The sequence below is a fragment of the Myotis brandtii genome, unplaced genomic scaffold, assembly GCF_000412655.1.
Source record: "Myotis brandtii unplaced genomic scaffold, ASM41265v1 scaffold407, whole genome shotgun sequence".
Classification (NCBI taxonomy): domain Eukaryota; kingdom Metazoa; phylum Chordata; class Mammalia; order Chiroptera; family Vespertilionidae; genus Myotis; species Myotis brandtii.
Genome location: NW_005365639.1, coordinates 165392 through 175280, shown reverse-complemented (window position 1 = coordinate 175280; position 9889 = coordinate 165392).

Genomic DNA, 9889 nt, shown 5'->3' with positions numbered 1-9889 from the left:
TGGCCATCCTGGGTGAGGGGCTGATGGCTGTTTGCAGGCTGGCCACAGCCCCCAGCCACCCAAGCTCCCAGTGGAGGCTGGCTGGAAGCAGGTATCTGGGATTTAGTCTTCTTCTATAATTGAAATTTTGTTGCCTTTTGCGGAGGCCACAGCCAGCCAGAGCAGGCAGGAAGCTTGGCTTCCTCCATTGCGGCAACCAAGTTGTTCCAGCTCTGTGGCTGCCAGCCACCATCTTGGTTGGGTTAATTTGCATATAGTTGCTCTGATTGGCTGTTGGGCATGGCTTGGGCGAAGCGAAGGTACGGTCAATTAGCATCTTTGTCTTTTATTAGCGTAGATAGATAAATAGATAGATAGATAGATAGATAGATAGATAGATAGATAGATATTGTCACTGCTGTCACAGCATAACCTAATCTGAGTTATTTAGAGGATATAAAACATGGTCACTAAATAATTATACATTCAAGATGCATGATTTACACTCTTATTTAACCATTTCATAAACAGTAATACTGCATTATATCTAAACTTCCCCTAAAGGATTATGCAATATGGCCCACTGTTTACACATGCAATGAATTGGGATATGGAAAAAACAACAAAAAAACAAATACAGACCTAACCAGTTTGGCTCAGTGGATAGAGCATCAGCCTGCGGACTCAAGGGTCCCAGGTTTGATTCCGGTCAAGGGAATGTACCTTGGTTGCGGGCATATCCCCAGTAGGGAGTGTGCATCGATGTTTCTCTCTCATCGATGTTTCTAATTCTCTATCCCTCTCCCTTCCCCTCTGAAAAAAATCAATAAAATATATTTTAAAAAAACAAAACAAACAAACAAACAAATACAATTACATTACAGAAGATAATGACAACTAGAAGAAATGTTATTCCATAAACAAAACCAAATTTAGCTGTGCTATTTTCCAAGTTTCTACAAAGAAACAACTATCTCATGTGTTTCAAACTTATTTTCAGTCTTTGAGGTGAGACTAGTTAAATGACTCTTGATACTCCAACTGTAAAGCTTAATACACCATCTGCTCTTACGTGTACTCCTTTAAAAATAATTTCTAAACTAAATGATTTACATAATTCACTGTGTTTATTTTACTCTTTAACTTATAGGAGAACAAAAAGTTGGGATCTGAATCTGCATTAATAATTGAAAGTACTGAAAGAAGGCTCTGACCAGTGCGGGTCAGGGGTTAGAGCGTTGGCCTGTACACTGGAGGGTATCGGGTTTAATTCCCAGGCAAGGGCACCTACCTGGGTTGCAGGTTTGATCCCCAGGCTGGGGGGGGGGGGGGGGGGGGGGGGGAGAGGCAGGAGAGGGGAGATAGGATGTGAGGGAGGCAACCAATCATTCTCTCACATGAATGTTTCTCTTCCTCCCTCCCTCTTCCCTCCCTCTCTTAAAAAATCAATATCCTCAGATAAGGATTAATAACAACAACAACAAAGTACTGAAAGAGGTATTAATTTAGTTTGATGATGGGATTTCTATTAATGAAAAAACCATCAACTGTAACCCTCCCAAGATTAATTACATGGCTAGTAAGTAGAACTGGGACTTCACTACATATTGGTTTTACCCCAAAATCTGGGTGCCCTTTCCAGCATGCTAGGCCACCTTTCACTAAAGAAACCTCTTCAATCTGTTCCAGAAGCATAAACCTGATGCATTCCTGGGATCTGTTACTTACATGTGTCCCAATAGGTTTACATTACCACCACATTACCATCACAACTGACTTTTCAGTCTCTCTTCCCAGACTGGACCCAGCTGGGCTTCAGAAGTATTCAAATACACACACACCATGATGCTTGAAATCTCTTTTTAGAGAAAGGCAAGACACAGGTAAATAAATACAACAAATAATACAAAAGGGAAATATTTTAAAATTCAGATGTTTGATCTTTTATATAATAATTATAACTAAGATTTGAGCATTTACTATGTATTAGACCATGTGCTAATTCCTAATTTTTATTTCCTCACAATCACCCTTTGAAATAAATAAGTCATCCTCACTTTATAGCTGAGAAATCAAATTACATGCCCCAAATCACAAAGTTCATAAAAAAGGAATCCAAGAAATCAAATCTAGGTAGGTATGTCAGACTCCAAATCCCACAGGACCATTTTCCTCCATTGCAACTCCAATACAAACCCAGTATTTATCAGGAAAAGGAGTGAAACAACAACATTGCTTTAGACCACACTAAGCTCAACAGTGGAGGACTGATAGACTATGTGACTATTACTATGACAGCTTTGAAAGGGACTCTGGGAGCCAACTGACAAAGGATTCAAGAAGCTTAGTCAGGCTAATGAGTGCAACAGCAGTCATAACTCTGTAATTTCTTTTGATGCATTTCCTTCCTTTTAGTGATGTCCATTTACTTATGGCTTCTGTCCGTGTTCTTGGTCCCAAATTCCCCTTCTCCAAAACTTTTAGGCCTACTAAATTATACCCTCCATCCTGAAATGGCTACATCTCTGTTGATAACAGTAAAAAGAGATGACTTCTGGAAGTAACTGCGTGTTCAGGAAATCTAATCTTATGTTGGAAAATCTGGTCTATACTGGTATATTTACAGTATCATGACAGATTTCAAGTTTAAGTATGTCTTGTGAACACTAAAAGAACACTGACTAGTCTTTGAATTTTTGGTCAAAGTTCTTAGTTGATATCTTTAACACTTTATTATTATGGAAAAGTGCTATTCTTGAAAGTAAAAGAAATTCTTGGCCCAAATGCTCATCAATTGATGAATGGATAAATAAAATGTGGTATAGCCATATTATATGGCAATAAATAAATAAATAAATAAATAAATACTGATACTTGCTATAATAGAGATGAATCTTGAAAACATTATGCTGGGGAACCAAGAAGGCAGCATAGGTAAACACCTGTACTTGCTGCCTCTCACAACCACACCAAAATTACAACTAAAAGACAGAACAACTATCATCCAGAACCGCAGGAAAGCTGGCTGAGTGGAAGTTCTACAACTAAAGAGGTAAAGAAGAAAGCACACTGAGATTGGTAGAAGGTGCGGAGGCGCGGAACAGACTGGCACCCAGGTGCGCTGCTTTTTTAATCGGGAGGGAGATACAGACTCCCGCTTGCTCTGAACTCCAGTTCCAGGCGAGATTCGGGGGACCCACACCATTATGGGGAGAAACTGGACTGTCTGGCATCGGGACAGAAATTCAAGGGCAGCTTTCTTTCAGAAGGACAACTAGAAGAAATGTTATTCCATAAACAAAACCAAATTTAGCTGTGCTATTTTCCAAGTTTCTACAAAGAAACAACTATCTCATGTGTTTCGCAGTGGTCATTGTTCCTGCACGGGGAACTCTCAGGTGCAGGGCTGACTGGAAGCCATGGCTGATTGCTTCGCCCTGGTGATTCCCTGAGACCCCGCCCCACCCAATTTACAACCCCACCCAAGCTGTGCACAACAGCTTTTGCATATGAATGGCCTGTCCTTTCTCAGCCTAAAACCTAAGCTGGGTCAGAGAACCCCAGAGCTCAAAAAAAAGGCCTAAGGCTCATCAGCAGCCTGCATTGCTTCACAGATGCGCCTCATCTGGGCACCTCCAAACCCCAAACAAACAAGAGTAATCTGCAGATCTCTCTGTAGCTCCTGCTGGGTGACCACAGGCAGTGGCTGACTTTGCACCTCCTTGGAGATCCAAGAGCCAGTCTACCCAGTGGTCAGAGTGAGACCATCCGAATTACAACTCCTCAGATCCAGAAGTGACACACTCAAGGGGGCAGACTCAGTGAGCACTAAAGCCCACACTGAAGCAAGTCCTGCCCAATAAGGGTGTCTCCAGCACAGCAGCTCTTCCATTGTAGACACAGATGCTCCTCACAGTCAATTGGCCTGGAGGTCAATTCCTCCCAGTGATACCAACAGCAATCAAGGCTTAATTACAACAAGATTGTGCACACAGCCCACAAAGGGGTGCACCAAGAGTGTCCAGCTCAGGTGACTGGCTCTCCGACATCCCCCGATTGCGAGAGGGTGCAGGCCAGGCCGAGGGACCCCACCAGTGCATGATTGGGGCCGGGGAGGGACTGTGGGAGGGCTCCAGGGCGTGTCCGGCCTGACTCACCCAGTCCCAACTGGCCGGACCCCAGCAGCAAGCTAACCTGCCAGTCAGAGCATCTACCCCCTGGTGGTCAGCGCGCATTATAGCGACTGGTCAAACGAATGGTCGGACTCTTAGCATAGTAGGCTTTTATTATATAGGATAATCACACACTAACATTATATACATATAACCACACACTCACATATACAAACACACACTCATACACACATGTACACACACATCACACATCCTTTGCATAAACACACATACAGCCCTAACTGGTTTGGATCAGTGGATAGAGCATCAGCCTGCAGACTCAAGGGTCCCAGGTTCGATTATGGTCAGGGGCATGTACCTTGGTTGCGGGCACATCCCTGGCAGGGAGTGTGCAGGAGGCAGCTGATCGATGTTTCTCTCTCATCGATATTTCTAACTCTGTCCCTCTCCCTTCCTCTCTGTAAAAATTCAATTAAAAATATTTTTTTTTAAAAAAAGAGGAAGAAGAAGAAAAAGGTAATGAAAAATTAAGAACAACCAAGTGACAACAAAGACATATCTATCAACAAGTGAATCTAAAAATCAAATGAATAAAAAATCTGATGAACAGAATAAATTGGTGAATGTAATAGAATCAGGGGCATGGAAAGGGAGCGGAATGACAATGCTTGGAGGGAAAGGGGCGTGGGGGATGCGGGAAGAGATTGGACAAAGAATTTACACCTATGGATGAGGCAAGTGGGGAGGGCAAGGGTCTGGGGTGGGTTGGGAACCGGGTGGAGGGGAGTTATGGGGGGAAAAAGAGGAACATCTGTAATAATCTGAACAATAAAGATTAAAAGAATAAATTAAAATAAAATTTAAAAATTTAAAAAAATAAAACATGCTGAGTAAATGAAGCCAGTCACAAAGGACCACTTCTATAATAATAAAAGCGTAATATGCTAATTAGAATGGACGTCCTTCTGGACAACCTTCCAGAGAAAGCCAAGGCTGCGAGGGAAGCCTGGGTCCCGGGTGCCTGTCAGCAACCGGAGGAAAGCCCAGGTCCTGGGTGTCAGAGGGAAGCCAGTGCCTGCCAGGGCTGACCAGCAGACCCTGAGCAACAGATGAACAGATTACTCCAACACAGGTTTCTGTGTAAGCGAGGGCTAAGGGACTCTTTTACTTTAGTCATAAAAGCAGTCCTGTTCGCTTGCCTCATTGGCTTTTATTGTAACAACAGCTTGAAGTCAAATTAATCTCTAGATACAATCAGCAGGGTAAGCATCCTTGAGAAAGTATATGCTTCTACAAGGTCAGTTCTTAAAGACTAAACATAGAAATTCTAGCAAAACACCCTGGGGGACTGGACTTGTTTGGAAAAGTCAAGGTAGGGGCTGCCGCCTTTGGCAAGGTCCCCTCTGAGGCCCCCAACCTTTCAGAGAATCCTCCTTACAGACATTCCAACCAAGTCCCGTGCTTCCCCACAAGTGCTGGCAGCCGGGGGAAGGAAGGCCTACTCTTGCACAAATTTTGTGCATTGAGCCTCTAGTGTGGTATAATTTCATTTATATGACACTAGAGGCCTGGTGCACGAATTTGTGCACAGGTGGGGTCCAGCTGGCCCACCCCAATCGGGGCCAATTGGCCGGGCCGGCTGGGGGGAGGGAATGCAGGAGGTTGGCCAGCCAGCCCCACCCCTGATCGGAATGGGGGGCCTATTGGAGGTGGGGCCGGCCAGGGGGAGAAGCCCCGGGTGATTGGCAGACAGCCCCGCCCCCTGGTCAAACTCCCGGGCGAGGGGACAATTTGCATATTACCCTTTTATTATATAAGATGCCCAGGATAGGCAAATTCACAGAGACAGATTGGTGGTTGACTAGGAGGTTGGAGGGATGGCTAAAGGACATAGGGTTTCTTTCTGGGGTACCAAAATGTTCTAAGATTGAGTGTGGTGATGATGGCACAACTCTATGGCCACTGAATTGCACACTTTTTTGTATTTTAGGATTATGTGAATTTTATCTCAATAAAGCTTGTTTAAAAAAGAAACTTTACTTTAAAAAAAGACTCAAAGGCCATTAAAGAAATCTTGTTAATACTTTTCAATATACAGTGGGGCCTTGACTTACGAGTGTCCTGACTAACGAGTTGTTTTGAGATACCAGCTGTCTCTCCGCCGATTTTTTGCATTGAGTTGGTAGAGTAATTTGAGTTAACGAGCTCCTTAACGAGCTCAGTCTCAGAACGAATTAAACTCGTAAGTCAAGGCCCCACTGTAAAGGAGAACACAATGTCAAGATTTTGCCATCTTAGTAACCAAATTCTGTCCTTTTCTACAAGTCATGTCCAAAGTGATTAACAAAACAATGTTCTAGATGGGTTGGCTTGTTTAACAACTGATGTTACACTAAAGCACTTTCGTGATCATTGAAGTTGTCACAGTTCAGATAAAAAGGTTTATCTCTATATATAAAGGCTAATATGCTAAGTGTCCCTCCTACTGTCTGACTGGTCGCTATGATGCACACTGACCACCAGGGAGCAGATGCTCAATGCAGGAGCTGCTGAGCTGCAGTGACTCGGCAACGGCGATTCTCTGTTGACTAATGAGTTTGCCGACCACTGGTCTAGGATAATATAGCCCAAAGTGGTCACTGAAACCAGACAGGAGGGAGCCCAATTCTTCACGGGGCCGCACAATTCCACCTTCGGCCGTGGATTATGTTGTTGCTAGGGCACTGTTGGCCCCAAATCCAGTTTACTGCACACTTGCATTTGTGTTCCACACCCTGTAAGACAGCAACTTTGCAGAATGCTCTCTTGCACTCTGGGACTCCTCAGGGGATGTTGGAGAGCCGGTTTCAGCCCAATCCCTGCAGGCCAGGCCGAGGGACCCCATCTGCCGGAGGGACCCCACTCACTCCACAGACGCTGGGGAGGGATCACAGGAGGTTGGCTCCAGGGTGTGTCCAGCATGTCCGGCCCATCTCTCCCAGTCCTGCCCGCTGGCCACCTTTTAATTAATTTCCTTTCGATGTGCATGAATCCGTGCACCAGGTCACTAGTTAGTTAATAATTTGCTCGCATTTAATAAATAGGTTTGCATGGGTAGCTTGTAATTTTAATGTTTTGAACCAAGGACCTTCAATTTGTAGGCCAGGATCTACTTGTAGCTCTTGAACTTTTTAAAAATCCTTATTAGAGGATATGTTTTTATTGATTTTAGAGAGAGAGGAAGGGGGAGGGAGAGAGAGAGAGAGAAACATTGATCAGTTGCCTCCCTTACACTCCCCGACTAGGGATCCAACCTGCAACCTTATGGTGCACAGGACGATAGTCCAACCAACTAAGCCACTCACAAGGGCTAGATCTTGAACTCTTACGTGTTAGATGTCAAGCATCACAGTCCCCTATCTGAGGCTCACCCGGATGTCCTGGGAAGAGGGTAGTAGGTAACAACATGGGAAATGACCTCCTCCCCAGGCACCCTCCAATCTTTATACTTGAAAAAGAAAACACTTCCTCACAAAATGTCAACCATCTCCTGGTTTCAAACAGGTAACGCTTTCTTCCTATTTCTGATGGAAGTGTGGGGTGGGAAGGGAGTGTCCTGTATTCCTTTACTCAATGGTTCCCAGGTCAGGAGGAATGACTTCATGTGACTGGCAGTTTAGGATTAAAAAAACAACAACAAAACAAAACCTAGGCCTACGTGGTCCAACTTTTTGCCCTTGGGACCAGTATACTGGAAATCTTATAAGGCAGGTCCCCAGTCATGCCTGGGATTGGATCATTAAATCTGCTCATTTTTGAGGTCCAGTAAGAGGAAGCTGCTTGTCCACAGATAGTAACGCTTTGACTCCTAATTATTTTATCCACCCCCCCCCCCGCTCCAATTAGTTCAGAATACAAGCAGGGAAGGGGGTAGCAGTCATTGAGACCCTTAAATACTCCAACATTCAGTCTAAGCAATTTTAAAAAGAACAAGAGTGAAAATAATTTCATGAATAAATAGACGGATGACAATGTGGATAGAATAACCAATTCTAGAGATAAAATTTTTGATTAGATATAAGGGAGACGTGCCTTCATGTACTGGAGACTTTGGGGAAGCATTTAGAAATCTTCATAAAGAACACTAAGCAAATCTGTCTAGGACACTGGTCGGCAAACCACGGCTCATGAGCCACATGTGGCTCTTTGGCCCCTTGGCTCTTCCACAAAATATCACGTGCGGGCGCGCACGTACAGTGTGATTGAAACTTCGTGGCCCATGTGCAGAAGTCGGTTTTCGGCCTGGGCGAGTCTATTTTGAAGAAGTGGCGTTAGAAGAAGTGGGGGTACGTTTTCTGAGGTCGACCCCTCAGATTGAGGACGTTTTTAGCAAAGGCCAGCTTAGGAGTACCCTAATTAAGTTAATAACAATGCACCTACCTATATAGTTTAAGTTTAAAAAATTTGGCTCTCAAAAGAAATTTCAATCGTGCTGTTGATATTTGGCTCTATTGACTAATGAGTTTGCCAACCACTGGTCTAGGATAATATAGCCCAAAGTGGTCACTGAAATCCTTGCTGCAAAGGGATGATGCCTCAAAATAAAGGCATCTCTAGATCATCCACAATTATCAGAAGAAGCTTTGCTTAAGTGTCGATCTTGTTAAAATGAATTCAATAAAAATTTCTTTTTCACTAAAAATGTTTCTCTCTTTAGGGATAAGAAACCAGTGACAGTGAGGTTAATGGACTTATACAAAGCAAAGGACATCAAATTAAGACTGAAACCCAAATCTCCTTCTTTCCCAATTCTGTAATCTGGAAATATTTCAGCCAGATTAATTAAAATTTAACCTCACTTAAGGCATGTATAAATAAGATACAGGCAATAGTTCAATGAAGAGGTATTATTTTCTTGAGTTTTTTTTTTTTTTAATCCTCACTGGAGAAAGAGAGAAACATCAATCGGTACCTTCCCTATGTGCCCCGACCAGGGATCAAACCTGCAACTTAGGTATGTGCCCTGACCAGAACCTGTGACCTTTTGGTGTACAGGATAATGCTCCAGCCAACTGAGTCACTATGGCCAGGGCCTAAAGAGGTATTTGAAGTGAGTTTTTGCAACACTGAAACTCAAACCTCATATGCAAAGCATTGATATGTGGAGAAAATGTGGAAATGACTAGTTTACAGTGGCCAAAAATAAGCCTAGAAAATAAAATCATCACTATAAAATTGCTTCAAAAACAATAAAGCACTATATACTGGTAACATGAAAAATATTGAGAAACCAAGATGGCGGCATAGGTAAACACCGGAAATTGCTGCCTCCCGCAACAAATCCAAAAATACAACTAAAAGACAAAACGGACATCATCCAGAACTACAGGAAGGCTGGCTGAGTGGAAATTCTACAACTAGAAGGAAAGAGAAAAGCACACTGAGACTCAGAGGAGCTGCGGAGGTGGAGTGCAGAGGTACGGAGGCTTGAGCGCACGTGGCAAGGGCTGGCGACTGAGGACGCGGCTGTCTTTTTGAATCGGGAGGGAGCCACAAGCCCCTGATGGCTCTGAACTCCAGTTCCGGGTGAGTCTCTGGGGACCTAGACTCATACTAGGATAAACTGGACTGTCTGGCAGCGGGCAGAACTCGGAACTCGAGGGCGGCTTTCTCTCAAAGGTGCTTGCGGCGATTACCGGGACACTGAGACACAGGGACTCTTAGGGTAGGACTGAGGATCAGCCATAGCTGTTTGCTCCGCCCTGTTGATTCCCTGAGACCCCGCCCCACCCAAGCTG